At 47.8% G+C, this 15,220-nt stretch overlaps 7 non-coding genes across 7 annotated transcripts; 5 read left to right on the forward strand and 2 right to left on the reverse strand.

The window, feature by feature from the left end:
• Positions 1 to 2,027: 2,027 nt before the first annotated feature.
• On the forward strand, positions 2,028 to 2,183 carry LOC135028723 (U1 spliceosomal RNA). The gene has a single exon (XR_010224957.1). It is a non-coding gene; the product is annotated as a U1 spliceosomal RNA (small nuclear RNA).
• A 675-nt stretch (positions 2,184 to 2,858) lies between these two features.
• LOC135028612 (U1 spliceosomal RNA) lies at positions 2,859 to 3,022 on the forward strand. Its single transcript, XR_010224869.1, has one exon. It is a non-coding gene; the product is annotated as a U1 spliceosomal RNA (small nuclear RNA).
• A 152-nt stretch (positions 3,023 to 3,174) lies between these two features.
• Positions 3,175 to 3,337, forward strand: LOC135028673 (U1 spliceosomal RNA). Its single transcript, XR_010224921.1, has one exon. It is a non-coding gene; the product is annotated as a U1 spliceosomal RNA (small nuclear RNA).
• Positions 3,338 to 4,012: 675 nt separating this feature from the next.
• Positions 4,013 to 4,176, forward strand: LOC135028576 (U1 spliceosomal RNA). The gene has a single exon (XR_010224835.1). It is a non-coding gene; the product is annotated as a U1 spliceosomal RNA (small nuclear RNA).
• A 152-nt stretch (positions 4,177 to 4,328) lies between these two features.
• LOC135028698 (U1 spliceosomal RNA) lies at positions 4,329 to 4,491 on the forward strand. Its single transcript, XR_010224939.1, has one exon. It is a non-coding gene; the product is annotated as a U1 spliceosomal RNA (small nuclear RNA).
• A 9,741-nt stretch (positions 4,492 to 14,232) lies between these two features.
• On the reverse strand, positions 14,233 to 14,396 carry LOC135028791 (U1 spliceosomal RNA). The gene has a single exon (XR_010225022.1). It is a non-coding gene; the product is annotated as a U1 spliceosomal RNA (small nuclear RNA).
• Positions 14,397 to 15,051: 655 nt separating this feature from the next.
• LOC135028648 (U1 spliceosomal RNA) lies at positions 15,052 to 15,214 on the reverse strand. Its single transcript, XR_010224897.1, has one exon. It is a non-coding gene; the product is annotated as a U1 spliceosomal RNA (small nuclear RNA).
• Positions 15,215 to 15,220: the final 6 nt, after the last annotated feature.

A 15,220-nucleotide genomic window follows, 5' to 3' on the forward strand; every position in this document is an offset into this window, starting at 1 on the left:
TTTGCGGCGCTTGGCTGACCCCTAGTTTGCATTAAACACCTCCACCCTCCGTCGGTGTGGGGCTCTTGTTGGCTATGCCCCAGCACCTGAAGCATTCAAGCTGATTTCTTGCTGCAGCTGGGCACTGTAACAGCTCCAGAGCTGCTCTGTAAGGCAAGTAAAAGGGTGTGGGCCGTGCAGCACTAACTGTAGTTTGCATTGTGCGTTGGAAGGCACAAAGTAAGCAGACAGGAGAAGTCAGGAGAGTGCACAAGGGCATAGAAGGCAGCGGCTCAAGAAAAGAGAAGTGGAAACAAACAGCAAACTAGGCTGGAGAGAGACCTGAGACAAAGAGATCTGAATTATACGAGAGCCGACCAGGGGAAACACAAATTATGCAGTCAAGTTTCCCACAGGAGTATATAGGATACGACCCAGTGGTACCTGACGACATAGATACTAACAGCTATTTAATAACATTATGCTAGAAAGTGATTATTAGCAACATATATATCTATATAAACAACCCCGCCAGGGTTGTGCCTTCAAAAATAATCACACACGGACACGCTTTTTAAACCTTTTTTTCACATCTCTTTATTCTTCTTATGCACATGTATGTTAGTTCTGTGATTTTAACCTTTATGTTTCACTGCAGTTTGGGATAATAATATTAATATTTATCCAATTCTAATACATACTTAATAAAGGTTATATTTTATGTTTCATTCATTCTGTCCAGTGCGTCAACAGTGCAGATTTCTTCTTGTTTTTTCTCCCAAATTCTATAACAATGACAGTAAATGTTGTTTCTTTTCAAACAGAACTTTCTTGACCATGCTTCTTTTTTGAAAGATCTGGGAGCACATGGAAAACAGTACAAACCATGCAGTATCACAAGAGCCTTTATTTGATCTTTCATGAAGATAGAGCAGAATTGAGGACACGTCAACAATTTCTGCCGAAGGTGGTTCATCTTTCCACATGGCGCCTTTGGCCACTGACACCTTCGTTGAGTCAAAGTCTCTGGCTGTGGTCAGAACTTTGAAAATTTATGTCACCAGAACGGTTCAGATTAGGAAAACAGAGGCTCTGTTTGTCCTGTATGCTCCCAACAGGATTGGGTGTCCTGCTTCCATGTAGACCATTATGCGCTGGATCTGTGGTAAGATTCAGCATGCTCATTCCACGGCAGGATTGCCGTTACTGAATTAGGTGAAGACCCATTCTACTAGAAAGGTGGGTTCATCCTGGGCAGCTGGTCGGGGAGTCTCGGCATTGCAACTTTGCCGAGCAGCTATTTAGTAAACACTTTTGCTAAGTTTTAAAAGTTTTAGAGTAAAGGAGATTCAACTGAGGCAGCACAAGGGAACTCCCATCTGGGGACAACAACTGCAGTGAGAACACATATTTTCAGATGAACATGGGAGGGCAGAAGGCTGCCTAATACTGAAGCACCCCCAAACAACAAACCAAATGCAACAACTAGTACAAGCATTCCTGGGGGAAGGTCTGCAGAAGACGGATTTGCATACAGTGATGTCATCCAAGCAGTGGGCCAAAGTTGGCTGGAACCCTCATCTGCATATGAAAAGAGAAAAGGGGTATGCAGGGCGCCGCCATGGCCTTTTGCGGCGCTTGGATGACCCTTAGTTCGCATTAAACACCCCCACCCTCCTTTGGTGTGGGGCTCATGTTGGCCATGCCCCAGCCCCTGAAGCATTCAGGCTGATTTCTTGCAGCAGCTTGGCACTGTAACAGCTCCAGAGCTGCTCTGTAAGGCAAGTAAAAGGGTGTGGGCCCTGCAGCACTACCTGTAGTTTGCATTGTGCATTGGAAGGCACAAAGTAAGCAGACAGGAGGAGAAGTCAGGATAGTTCACAAGGGTATAGAAGGGAGGGGCTCAAGAAAAAAGAAGTGGAAACAGACAGCAAACTAGGCTGGAGAGAGACCTGAGACAAAGAGATCTGAATTATATGAGAGCCGACCAGGGGAAACACAAATTATGCAGTCAAGTTTCCCACATTTGGGGAAATCGCAGGGGCAGCACACCCAGGTGAGATACTATAATCAGGACGGTGCTTCTCCCAGGGCAAGGCTCACCCATTGCACTCTGGGTGTGCTGCTCCTACGATTTCCCCAAATGTGGGACACTTGACTGCATAATTTGTGTTTCCTCTGGTCAGCTCTCGTATAATTCAGATCTCTTTGTCTCAGGTCTCTCTCCAGCCTAGTTTGCTGTCTGTTTCCACTTCTTTTTTTCTTGAGCCCCTCCCTTCTATACCCTTGTGCACTATCCTGACTTCTCCTCCCGTCTGCTTACTTTGTGCCTTCCAATGCACAATGCAAACTACAGGTAGTGCTGCAGGGCCCACACCCTTTTACTTGCCTTACAGAGCAGCTCTGGAGCTGTTACAGTGCCCAGCTGCTGCAAGAAATCAGCTTGAATGCTTCATGGGATGGGGCATGGCCAACATGAGCCCCACACCAAAGGAGGGTGGGGGTGTTTAATGCGATCTAGGGGTCATCCAAGCACCGCAAAAGGCTGCCATGCCCTGCACGCCCCTTTTCTCTTTTAATATGCAGATGAGGGTTGAAGCCAACTTTGACCCACTGCTTGGATAACATCACCATATGCAAATCCATCTGCTGCAGGCCTTCCCCCAGGAATGCTTGCACTAGTTGTTGCATTTGGTTTGTTGTTTGGGGGTGCTTCAGTATTAGGCAGCCTTCTGCCCTCCCATGTTCATCTGAAAATATGTGTTCTCCCTGCAGTTGTTGTCCCCAGATGAGAGTTCCCTTGTGCTGCCTCAGTTGAATCTCCTTTACTTGACAGAGATGTGCCTGAGCAGCGGCCCTCCCCAGCCCTATCCCAAATCATACTTATTTTGCATAGGAGACACCATGGTCATGAAAATTGTTCACCCAGGGTTAGGTTCATTCATTGCATTCTGGGTATGCTGACCCCTGTGATTTCCCCAAATGTGGGAAACTCGCCTGCATTATTTGTTGTAGTGGGGGACTGTGTTTGTGTTTTCCGCTGGTCAGCTCTGGTAAAAGTCAGATTTCTTTGTCTCAGATCTTCCTCTAGCCTTGTTCTTCTTTCGAGAGTTCCATTGTGCTGCCTCAGTTGGATCTCCTTCACTTGACAGGGGGGTGCCCGAGCAGCGACCCTCCCCAGCTCTAGCCCAACTCCTACTTACCTGCCAGGTGAGATACTATGATCAGGAAGTTGCTTCTCCCAGGGCAAGGCTCACCCATTGCACTCTGGGTGTGCTGCTCCTACGATTTCCCCAAATGTGGGACACTTGACTGCATAATTTGTGTTTCCTCTGGTCGGCTCTCGTATAATTCAGATCTCTTTGTCTCAGGTCTTTCTCCAGCCTAGTTTGCTGTCTGTTTCCACTTCTTTTATCTTGAGCCCCTCCCTTCTATACCCTTGTGCACTATCCTGACTTCTCCTCCCGTCTGCTTACTTTGTGCCTTCCAATGCACAATGCAAACTACAGGTAGTGCTGCAGGGCCCACACAATCTTTTACTTGCCTTACAGAGCAGCTCTGGAGCTGTTACAGTGCCCAGCTGCTGCAAGAAATCAGCTTGAATGCTTCAGGGGATGGGGCATGGCCAACATGAGCCCCACACCAAAGGTGGATGGGGGTGTTTAATGCGAACTAGGGGTCATCCAAGCACCGCAAAAGGCCGCCATGCCCTGCACGCCCCTTTTCTCTTTTCATATGCAGATGAGGGTTGAAGCCAACTTTGACCCACTGCTTGGATGACATCACCATATGCAAATCCATCTGCTGCAGGCCTTCCCCCAGGAATGCTTGCACTAGTTGTTGCATTTGGTTTGTTGTTTGGGGGTGCTTCAGTTTTAGGCAGCCTTCTGCCCTCCCATGTTCATCTGAAAATATGTGTTCTCCCTGCAGTTGTTGTCCCCAGATGAGAGTTCCCTTGTGCTGCCTCAGTTGAATCTCCTTTACTTGACAGAGATGTGCCTGAGCAGCGGCCCTCCCAGCCCTATCCAAAATCATACTTATTTTGCATAGGAGACACCATGGTCATGAAGATTGTTCTCCCAGGGTGAGGTTCATTCATTGCATTCTGGGTATGCTGACCCCTGTGATTTCCCCAAATGTGGGAAACTCGCCTGCATTTTTTGTGGTAGTGGGGGACTGTGTTTGTGTTTTCCTCTGGTCAGCTCTGGTAAAAGTCAGATTTCTTTGTCTCATATATTCCTCTAGCCTTGTTCTTCTTTCGAGAGTACCCTTGTGCTGCCTCAGTTGGATCTCCTTCACTTGACAGGGGGGTGCCCGAGCAGTGACCCTCCCCAGCTCTAGCCCAACTCCTACTTACCTGCCAGGTGAGATACTATGATCATGAAGGTGCTTCTCCAAGGGCAAGGCTCACCCATTGCACTCTGGGTGTGCTGCTCCTGCGATTTCCCCAAATGTGGGAAACTTGATTGCATAATTTGTGTTTCCCCTGGTCGGCTCTCGTATAATTCAGATCTCTTTGTCTCAGGTCTCTCTCCAGCCTAGTTTGCTGTCTGTTTCCACTTCTCTTTTCTGGAGCCACTGCCTTCTATGCCCTTGCGCACTATCCTGACTTCTCCCGTCTGCTTACTTTGTGCCTTCCAACACACAATGCGAACTACAGGTAGTGCTGCAGGGCCCACACCCTTTTAGTTGCCTTACAGAGCAGCTCTGGAGCTGTTACAGTGCCCAGCTGCTGCAAGAAATCAGCTTGAATGCTTCAGGGGCTGGGGCATAGCCAACATGAGCCCCACACCAAAGGAGGGTGGGGGTGTTTAATGCGAACTAGGGGTCATCCAAGCACCGCAAAAGGCCGCCATGCCCTGCATGCCCCTTTTCTCTTTTCATATGCAAATGAGGGTTCCAGCCAACTTTGGCCCACTGCTTGGATGACATCACCGTATGCAAATCCGTCTGCTGCAGACCTTCCCCCAGGAATGCTTGTACTAGTTGTTGCATATGGTTTGATATTTGATGGTGCTTCAGTATTAGGCAGCCTTCCGCCCTCCCATGTTCATCTGAAAAGATGTGGTCTCCCTGCAGTTGTTGTCCCCAGACGAGAGTTCCCTTGTGCTTCCTCAGTTGAATCTCCTTAACTTGACGGGGGAGGGGCCGAGCAGCCACCCTCCCCAGCCCTATCCCAACTCATACTTATTTTGCATATGAGATCTCTTGATCATGAAGATTGTTCTCACAGGGTGAAGTTCATCCATTATATTTTAAAATAGGAAGGTACAAATTACATATTTGAATTGCATCTATGTGCTGGATTCAAATGTCCCCCCCCCTTCCTTTCTCAATTGTGCCCATCAGCAGCTATTCTAAGGTTGCTGCCAATGGGTGTGACACATTAATTTCTTCTGTGGGGTACACAGGACTCCACAAGGATTCACATTGGGGTGTAGAGTAGGATCTTGATCTGAGGCACCAACCGGCTCAAAGCTTTTGACTGTTCCCAAGATGCTCAGTGCATCCTCCTCTATAACCCCGCTTCCATGAACAGGGAGCTCAGTTTGTAGTTGGTGCCTTCAGTAGCAGGCCACTTAACAGGGGCCTGCCTCAGGCAGCCTATTCTTAGCTATTCATTTTGACAAGAAAAGAAGAACTTGTTTTATGAGAATCTACAAGGGCTGCAGCAGGCTAGGTCTAATAGACATCTTTACTGCAGCTTCATCACTCCCAGCGGCGCTGTATACTCCCGTGCCCTGGTTGCTGGGTCACTGCAGCGGAGGCTCCGGTTTCTTCCTAAGGTCAGTCACACACACACCGCCCTTCCGGATCACGAGGCCGCTGATGAAGGGGAGCGTGGCCGTAGGGGGTGGACCGTGTGCGCACTGGCGTGGACACTGATTACTGGGCAGCCGCTCCACTAGCCACCAGGTACAGTTAAGGAGCACAGGTCTGGGGGTTTTTCTCCTATATTAAACCAATTTTGTACTGCCCGCAGCGCATTGTGATAGGTAATAGGGCCTGATTCAGGTTGGATTGCAATCACAATAAGTGATCCAACTGCAAAAATTGCTAAGAGCATACGCATGTGCCTGCATTTTCTGCGGCACCCCGCAGAGAATGCGATCGCCTCTGCCTGTCAATCGGGGCAGGGGGGGAGAGGGGGGTCAGCAACACTCCATTTCCAAGTCAGGGATGGAGCGGTGCGGGGGCAAGGCTTCAAAATGGGGTCTGCAATGGAGGAGACACAGGGGGCGTGGTCACAGCGGCTGTATGACATCACATTCAGCCGCTGTGATCACAAAAATGGTGGCGGCTTCCTGCGCGCACATACAGTCTGCACCAGCAGGAGGCTACACCATTTTTTATGATCACGCTGAACTGCAGTGCGACTGCAATTACAGCATGGTCAAGAAGGGAGGCGTCATGCTGGGTGGCCATAAGAGATGAGCGGGTTCGGTTCCTCGGAATCCGAACCCGCCCGAACTTCACCCTTTTTTGCACGGGTCCGAGCAGACTCGGATCCTCCCGCCTTGCTCGGTTAACCCGAGCGCGCCCGAACGTCATCATCCCGCTGTCGGATTCTCACGAGACTTGGATTCTATATAAGGAGCCGCGCGTCGCCGCCATTTTCACACATGCATTGAGATTGATAGGGAGAGGACGTGGCTGGCGTCCTCTCCGTTTAGATTAGAAGATAGAGACGAGTGACATTTGATTTACTACTAATTTGGGGAGCAGTTGAACTTGTCAGGAGTACTCAGTAGTGTAGAGTTTTGCTGATAGTGACCACCAGTTTTATTATTTATAATCCGTTCTCTGCCTGAAAAAAAACGATACACATACCATATCTGTGCTCAGCCTCAGTGTGCTGCATGATATATCATCTATGTATATCTGACTGTGCTGAGTGCTCACTGCTCACACAGCTTAATTGTGGGGGAGACTGGGGAGCAGTTATAGCAGGAGTACAGTGAACACTTTTGCTGCCAGTGTGACCACCAGTATATTGTCTGCCTGAAAAAGTTAAACACTCCTGTGGTGTTTTTTTTTTATTCTATAAACGCATTCTGCTGACAGTGTCCAGCAGGTCCGTCATACATATATTATATAAATATTTATCTGCAGTAGTGTTATATTTTTTTTTTCATCTTTATCATCTCTATATTAGCAGACGCAGTACGGTAGTCCACGGCTGTGGCTATCTCTGTGTCGTCAGTGCTCGTCCATAATTGTATACCTACCTACCTGTGGTGGGTTTTTTTTTTCTATCTTCTTCATACTAGTAGTTTAGGAGTCTACTGACAGTGTCCACCAGGTCCATCATTATATTATATACCTACAGTAGTAATATATTTATTATATTATCTATACTAGTAGACGCAGTACGGTAGTCCACGGCTGTGGCTATCTCTGTGTCGTCAGTGCTCGTCCATAATTGTATACCTACCTACCTGTGGTGGGTTTTTTTTTTATCTTCTTCATACTAGTAGTTTAGCAGTCTGCTGACAGTGTCCACCAGGTCCGTCATTATATTATATACCTACAGTAGTAATATATTTATTATATTATCTATACTAGCAGACGCAGTACGGTAGTCCACGGCTGTACCTACCTCTGTGTCGTCAGTGCTCGTCCATAATTGTATACCTACCTGTGGTGGGGTTTTTTTTTCTATCTTCTTCATACTAGTAGTTTAGGAGTCTGCTGACAGTGTCCACCAGGTCCGTCATTATATTATATACCTACAGTAGTAATATATTTAGTATATTATCTATACTAGCAGACGCAGTACGGTAGTTCACGGCTGTACCTACCTCTGTGTCGTCACTCGTCCATAATTGTATACCTAACTGTGGTGGGTTTTTTTTTCTATCTTCTTCATACTAGTAGTTTAGCAGTCTGCTGACAGTGTCCACCAGGTCCGTCATTATATTATATATACCTACAGTAGTTATATATATTTTTTTTTATATCATTAATTATCATCTCTATACTAGCAGACGCAGTACGGTAGTCCACGGCTGTGGCTATCTCTGTGTCGTCAGTGCTCGTCCATAATTGTATACCTACCTACCTGTGGTGGAAGTTTTTTTCTATCTTCTTCATACTAGTAGTTTAGCAGTCTGCTGACAGTGTCCACCAGGTCCGTCATTATATTATATATACCTACAGTAGTTATATATATATTTTTTTTATATCATTAATTATCATCTCTATACTAGCAGACGCAGTACGGTAGTCCACGGCTGTAGCTACCTCTGTGTCGTCAGTCACTCGTCATCCATAAGTATACTAGTATCCATCCATCTCCATTGTTTACCTGAGGTGCCTTTTAGTTGTGCCTATTAAAATATGGAGAACAAAAATGTTGAGGTTCCAAAAATAGGGAAAGATCAAGATCCACTTCCACCTCGTGCTGAAGCTGCTGCCACTAGTCATGGCCGAGACGATGAAATTCCATCAACGTCGTCTGCCAAGGCCGATGCCCAATGTCATAGTACAGAGCATGTAAAATCCAAAACACAAAAGATCAGTAAAAAAAGGACTCAAAAATCTAAATAAAAATCGTCGGAGGAGAAGCGTAAACTTGCCAATATGCCATTTACCACACGGAGTGGCAAGGAACGGTTGAGGCCCTGGCCTATGTTCATGGCTAGTGGTTCAGCTTCACATGAGGATGGAAGCACTCAGCCTCTCGCTAGAAAAATGAAAAGACTTAAGCTGGCAAAAGCACAGCAAAGAACTGTGCGTTCTTCAAAATCACAAATCCACAAGGAGAGTCCAATTGTGTCGGTTGCGATGCCTGACCTTCCCAACACTGGACGTGAAGAGCATGCACCTTCCACCATTTGCATGCCCCCTGCAAGTGCTGGAAGGAGCACCCGCAGTCCAGTTCCTGATAGTCAGATTGAAGATGTCAGTGTTGAAGTACACCAGGATGAGGAGGATATGGGTGTTGCTGGCGCTGGGGAGGAAATTGACAAGGAGGATTCTGATGGTGAGGTGGTTTGTTTAAGTCAGGCACCCGGCGAGACACCTGTTGTCCGTGGGAGGAATATGGCCATTGACATGCCTGGTGAAAATACCAAAAAAATCAGCTCTTCGGTGTGGAAGTATTTCAACAGAAATGCGGACAACAGGTGTCAAGCCGTGTGTTGCCTTTGTCAAGCTGTAATAAGTAGGGGTAAGGACGTTAACCACCTCGGAACATCCTCCCTTATACGTCACCTGCAGCGCATTCATCATAAGTCAGTGACAAGTTCAAAAACTTTGGGCGACAGCGGAAGCAGTCCACTGACCAGTAAATCCCTTCCTCTTGTAACCAAGCTCACGCAAACCACCCCACCAACTCCCTCAGTGTCAATTTCCTCCTTCCCCAGGAATGCCAATAGTCCTGCAGGCCATGTCACTGGCAATTCTGACGAGTTCTCTCCTGCCTGGGATTCCTCCGATGCATCCTTGAGTGTAACGCCTACTGCTGCTGGCGCTGCTGTTGTTGCTGCTGGGAGTCGATGGTCATCCCAGAGGGGAAGTCGTAAGACCACTTTTACTACTTCCACCAAGCAATTGACTGTCCAACAGTCCTTTGCAAGGAAGATGAAATATCACAGCAGTCATCCTGCTGCAAAGCGGATAACTGAGGCCTTGGCATCCTGGGCAGTGAGAAACGTGGTTCCGGTATCCATCATTACTTCAGAGCCAACTATAGACTTGATTGAGGTACTGTGTCCCCGGTACCAAATACCATCTAGGTTCCATTTCTCTAGGCAGGCGATACCGAAAATGTACACAGACCTCAGAAAAAGACTCACCAGTGTCCTAAAAAATGCAGTTGTACCCAATGTCCACTTAACCACGGACATGTGGACAAGTGGAGTAGGGCAGACTCAGGACTATATGACTGTGACAGCCCACTGGGTAGATGTATTGACTCCCGCCGCAAGAACAACAGCGGCGGCACCAGTAGCAGCATCTCGCAAACGCCAACTCTTTCCTAGGCAGGCTACGCTTTGTATCACCGCTTTCCAGAATACGCACACAGCTGAAAACCTCTTACGGCAACTGAGGAAGATCATCACAGAATGGCTTACCCCAATTGGACTCTCCTGTGGATTTGTGGCATCGGACAACACCAGCAATATTGTGCGTGCATTATATCTGGGCAAATTCCAGCACGTCCCATGTTTTGCACATACCTTGAATTTGGTGGTGCAGAATTATTTAAAAAACGACAGGGGCGTGCAAGAGATGCTGTCGGTGGCCACAAGAATTGCGGGACACTTTCGGCGTACAGGCACCACGTACAGAAGACTGGAGCAACACCAAAAACGCCTGAACCTGCCCTGCCATCATCTGAAGCAAGAAGTGGTAACGAGGTGGAATTCAACCCTCTATATGCTTCAGAGGATGGAGGAGCAGCAAAAGGCCATTCAAGCCTATACATCTGACCACGATATAGGAGGTGGAATGCACCTGTCTCAAGCGCAGTGGAGAATGATTTCAACGTTGTGCAAGGTTCTGCAACCTTTTGAACTTGCCACACGTGAAGTCAGTTCAGACACTGCCAGCCTGAGTCAGGTCATTCCCGTCATCAGGCTTTTGCAGAAGAAGCTGGAGACATTGAAGGAGGAGCTAAGACAGAGCGATTCCGCTAGGCATGTGGGACTTGTGGATGGAGCCCTTCATTCGCTTAACCAGGATTCACGGGTGGTCAATCTGTTGAAATCAGAGCACTACATTTTGGCCACCGTGCTCGATCCTAGATTTAAAACCTACGTTGTATCTCTCTTTCCGGCAGACACAAGTCTGCAGGGGTTCAAAGACCTGCTGGTGAGAAAATTATCAAGTCAAGCGGAACTTGATCGGTCAACAGCTCCTCCTTCACATTCTCCCGCAATTGGGGGTGCGAGGAAAAGGCTCAGAATTCCGAGCCCACCCGCTGGCGGTGATGCAGGGCAGTCTGGAGCGACTGCTGATGCTGACATCTGGTCCGGACTGAAGGACCTGCCAACGATTACGGACATGTCGTCTACTGTCACTGCATATGATTCTCTCACCATTGAAAGAATGGTGGAGGATTATATGAGTGACCGCATCCAAGTAGGCACGTCAGACAGTCCGTACGTATACTGGCAGGAAAAAGAGGCAATTTGGAGGCCCTTGCACAAACTGGCTTTATTCTACCTAAGTTGCCCTCCCACAAGTGTGTACTCCGAAAGAGTGTTTAGTGCCGCCGCTCACCTTGTCAGCAATCGGCGTACGAGGTTACTTCCAGAAAATGTGGAGAAGATGATGTTCATTAAAATGAATTATAATCAATTTCTCCGTGGAGACATTGACCAGCAGCAATTGCCTCCACAAAGTACACAGGGAGCTGAGATGGTGGATTCCAGTGGGGACGAATTGATAATCTGTGAGGAGGGGGATGTACACGGTGATGAATCGAAGGATGATGATGAGGTGGACATCTTGCCTCTATAGAGCCAGTTTGTGCAAGGAGAGATTAATTGCTTCTTTTTTGGTGGGGGTCCAAACCAACCCGTCATTTCAGTCACAGTCGTGTGGCAGACCCTGTCACTGAAATGATGGGTTGGTTAAAGTGTGCATGTCCTGTTTATACAACATAAGGGTGGGTGGGAGGGCCCAAGGCAATTCCACCTTGCACCTCTTTTTTCTTTTATTTTTCTTTGCGTCATGTGCTGTTTGGGGAGTGTTTTTTGGAAGGGCCATCCTGCGTGACACTGCAGTGCCACTCCTAGATGGGCCAGGTGTTTGTGTCGGCCACTTGGGTCGCTGAGCTTAGTCACACAGCTACCTCATTGCGCCTCTTTTTTTCTTTGCGTCATGTGCTGTTTGGGGAGTGTTTTTTGGAAGGGCAATCCTGCGTGACACTGCAGTGACACTCCTAGATGGGCCAGGTGTTTGTGTCGTCCACTTGGGTCGCTGAGCTTAGTCACACAGCTACCTCATTGCGCCTCTTTTTTTCTTTGCGTCATGTGCTGTTTGGGGAGTGTTTTTTGGAAGGGCCATCCTGCGTGACACTGCAGTGCCACTCCTAGATGGGCCAGGTGTTTGTGTCGGCCACTTGGGTCGCTGAGCTTAGTCACACAGCTACCTCATTGCGCCTCTTTTTTTCTTTGCGTCATGTGCTGTTTGGGGAGTGTTTTTGGAAGGGCCATCCTGCGTGACACTGCAGTGCCACTCCTAGATGGGCCAGGTGTTTGTGTCGGCCACTTGGGTCGCTGAGCTTAGTCACACAGCTACCTCATTGCGCCTCTTTTTTTCTTTGCGTCATGTGCTGTTTGGGGAGTGTTTTTTGGAAGGGCCATCCTGCGTGACACTGCAGTGCCACTCCTAGATGGGCCAGGTGTTTGTGTCGGCCACTTGGGTCGCTGAGCTTAGTCACACAGCTACCTCATTGCGCCTCTTTTTTTCTTTGCGTCATGTGCTGTTTGGGGAGTGTTTTTTGGAAGGGCCATCATGCGTGACACTGCAGTGCCACTCCTAGATGGGCCAGGTGTTTGTGTCGGCCACTTGGGTCACTGAGCTTAGTCATCCAGCGACCTCGGTGCAAATTTTAGGACTAAAAATAATATTGTGAGGTGTGAGGTGTTAAGAATAGACTGAAAATGAGTTGAAATTATGGTTATTGAGGTTAATAATACTTTGGGATCAAAATGACTCCCAAATTCTATGATTTAAGCTGTTTTTTAGGGTTTTTTGAAAAAAACACCCGAATCCAAAACACACCCGAATCCGACAAAAAAAATTCGGTGAGGTTTAGCCAAAACGCGTTCGAACCCAAAACACGGCCGCGGAACCGAACCCAAAACCAAAACACAAAACCCGAAAAATTTCCGGTGCACATCTCTAGTGGCCATGCCATGTCACTGTGCAGGAGCCAGCACCGCTCACACACTAGTCCCCGGTGCAGCCCCCAACCCCCGGGACACCCGGAGCAACAAAATGTAGATTCAGGCCACCAGGCAACGCCCCTACCTATGAAACCATGCCTCCTTTTTACCATTGCGCTGCTTATCTGCGCGCACTGCATTACAATCTCCCTCGCCACCTCTCTGGGTGTCACCAGTGATAGTGACACCTCTGCCATGCTTGTAGCAGCTGGTCCTAAGATCTACGCCTCAAGCCCTGAGTGTTTGCCCTTGTGACTTGTTGATCATCATAGCAAAGCAGATGCTTACAGAAAACTGCAGGGGCTTAGATTGAAAATAAAAAAAATTGATGGGTATAAGGTAGAGAGGAGCGGGTTCGGTTCTCCGAGAACCGAATTCCCCACGAACTCCACGTGGTTTACACTGGTACGAGGCAGGCTCGGTTGTTCCCGCCTGACTCGGAAAACCTGAACAAGGGAAAATGTCATCATCCCGCTGTCGGATTCTCGCGAGATTCGGATTCCATATAAAGAGCTGCGCGTTGCCGCCATTTTTACTCGTGCATTGAAGAGAGAGCGGAGAGGACGTGGCTATGTTCTCTCAGTGGAAATCTCAATATCAGTGCTCAGTATCAGTGGATACTTATTGCTGCTCAGTAATACTAGTAGTGTGTCTCTCCTGCTCAGTGTCAGTTCTCAGTAGTATCCTCATCAGTGCTCAGTATCACTGCTCATTGTCTTGTGCTGCATTGTTGTGCTCAGCATACTACAGTACATTACTAATAGTCCAGTGCTGCATCTTGCTGCTCAGTGTCAGTTCTAGTATCCTCATCAGTGCTCACTATCCCTGCTCATTGCATTGTGGTGTTCTGTATACTACAGTAACATAGTAATATAGTAACATATAGTAACATAGTTTTTGAGGTTGAATAGAGGCAAATTGCCCATCGTGTTCAACCTGTTTTAAGTTGTGATGATTCTACATACTTGCTGAATAATGTTATATGACTACTTAGCTACTACAACTCATGTTACCCCCGGATTAACCATGTTGATATTTTAAGTATTATAACCTTGGATAGCTTTTTCATTCAGAAATTTATCCATTCCTTTTTTAAATCCAATTACAGAGTCCGCCATTACCACCTTCCCTGGCAGGGAATTCCACATCCTGATTGCCCTAACAGTGAAGATCATAGTATCTCACCTGGCAGGTAAGTAGGAGTTGGGCCAGAGCTGTGGAGGATTGCTGCTCGGGCACCCCCTGTCAAGTGAAGGAGATCCAACTGAGGCAGCACAAGGGAACTCTCGAAAGAAGAACAAGGCTAGAGGAAGATCTGAGACAAAGAAATCTGACTTTTACCAGAGCTGACCAGAGGAAAGCACAAACACAGTCCCCCACTACCACAAATAATGCAGTCGAGTTTCCCACATTTGGGGAAATCACAGGGGTCAGCATACCCAGAATGCAATGAATGAACCTCACCCTGGGAGAACAATCTTCATGACCATGGTATCGCCTATGCAAAATAAGTATGATTTGGGATAGGGCTGGGGAGGGCCGCTGCTCAGGCACATCTCTGTCAAGTAAAGGAGATTCAACTGAGGCAGCACAAGGGAACTCTCATCTGGGGACAACAACTGCAGGGAGAACACATATTTTCAGATGAACATGGGAGGGCAGAAGGCTGCCTAATACTGAAGCACCCCCAAACAACAAACCAAATGCAACAACTAGTACAAGCATTCCTGGGGGAAGTTCTGCAGAAGACGGATTTGCATACGGTGATGTCATCCAAGCAGTGGGCCAAAGTTGGCTGGAACCCTCATCTGCATATGAAAAGAGAAAAGGGGTATGCAGGGCATGGCGGCCTTTTGCGGCGCTTGGATGACCCTTAGTTCGCATTAAACACCCCCACCCTCCTTCGGTGTGGGGCTCATGTTGCCAATGCCCCAGCCCCTGAAGCATTCAAGCTGATTTCTTACAGCAGCTTGGCACTGTAACAGCTCCAGAGCTGCTCTGTAAGGCAAGTAAAAGGGTGTGTAGTTTGCATTGTGCATTGGAAGGCACAAAGTAAGCAGACAGGAGGAGAAGTCAGGATAGTGCACAAGGGTATAAAAGGGAGGGGCTCAAGAAAAAAGAAGTGGAAACAGACAGCAAACTAGGCTGGAGAGAGACCTGAGACAAAGAGATCTGAATTATACGAGAGCCGACCAGGGGAAACACAAATTCTGCAGTCAAGTTTCCCACATTTGGGGAAATCGCAGGGGCAGCACACCCAGAGTGCAATGGGTGAGCCTTGCCCTGGGAGAAGCACCTTCATGATCATAGTATCTCACCTGGCAGGTAAGTAGGAGTTG

The sequence above is a fragment of the Pseudophryne corroboree genome, unplaced genomic scaffold, assembly GCF_028390025.1.
Source record: "Pseudophryne corroboree isolate aPseCor3 unplaced genomic scaffold, aPseCor3.hap2 scaffold_480, whole genome shotgun sequence".
Lineage (NCBI taxonomy): Eukaryota > Metazoa > Chordata > Amphibia > Anura > Myobatrachidae > Pseudophryne > Pseudophryne corroboree.